General features: G+C 40.2%; 1 non-coding gene across 1 annotated transcript; it reads right to left on the reverse strand.

The window, feature by feature from the left end:
- Positions 1-734: 734 nt before the first annotated feature.
- TRNAL-AAG lies at positions 735-815 on the reverse strand. Its single transcript has one exon. It is a non-coding gene; the product is annotated as a tRNA-Leu (tRNA).
- Between the last annotated feature and the right edge of the window lie 365 nt (positions 816-1,180).

The following is a 1,180-nucleotide window of genomic DNA, read 5'->3' on the forward strand; positions in this document are numbered from 1 at the left end:
TCTGGAGTATACTCTATACTTGTGGGAAAAGCCCCAGTTGAACCTGGGTGCACGTGAACCCAGGTTGGAAATGCATTTTCGAAATATGAAAAAAATCTGAAATAAAAATATCAGGGTACGTATGCATGTTTCATGTGTGCGTAGAAAGTTTTCACGGAGAACCCACTTTTTTTTATTTCAGAATCTAAAAAAGACAAAATACGTCACATATATACTGCTATATAGTCCTGTAAAATTTCACTTTTTTGCCTGGGCAAAATAAAATGTTTTTTCAGAACGAAACTCATGTCCAGGACACATGTTTGAGATCATCTTTGCAATCATTTGTGTTTCGATTTTTAAAACATGTTTTGACATCACAAACCCACTTTTGAAAAAGTGGATTCACATACACCCAGGTTCACAAAAGCCGGTCTCCTTGTGCTTGTAATTAGCAAGAACTTCATGTTGGAAGAACCTGTATGTGCCTTGTGTACCTCTTCTTCAGTTCTATGCAATAAAACTGACATACATGGATGTGAAGGCAAAAGGCTTACAGAATAGGAGCGTCGTACGCCCTTTTTTTTTACAAATTGTTCTTGCCTTTTTTTTACAAATTATATTTTTTTTAAAAACATAAACTAAAAAATAAGATAAAACAGTTGGTGTTTACAAAATAGGAGCGTTATAGCCCAACAGGTATAACTGTATGGATAGCTTGTTAAACACCTTTTGCAAACAAAAACAAAAAGAATTGACCAGAGTGGGATTTGAACCCACGCCCTTTCGGACCAGAACCTTAATCTGGCGCCTTAGACCAACTCGGCCATCTGATCGTAGTGATATAAAATCGTTTGTTCCTTATATAATTCGTAAATTTTAATCAACTCGTATATTCATGTCTCCCCGCACCTACGTACGACGACCGCGAGCGCGTCGTCCGGCGGTGAAGTACGAGGGTACTACCGCTGCCGCTGGCTGGAGGTGTGGGAGGGAATGTTCGAGACTTCTGCATGGGCCCAGGCCATTTCTTGTGCATGCCTTGTGCGCTTGGCCCAGTCTAAAACAGCAGCCAGCCCCCACTGCTCGTGTTGTACACGAATAATTTGCCTCCCACAAATCAAAAACTATTTCTCCGTTCATCTACAAAGTTACCCAATAATAATGGGTGAGGCCACAAACTCAACCTTCTTTTTCGGAA

The sequence above is a fragment of the Lolium rigidum genome, chromosome 4 (assembly GCF_022539505.1).
Source record: "Lolium rigidum isolate FL_2022 chromosome 4, APGP_CSIRO_Lrig_0.1, whole genome shotgun sequence".
NCBI lineage: Eukaryota > Viridiplantae > Streptophyta > Magnoliopsida > Poales > Poaceae > Lolium > Lolium rigidum.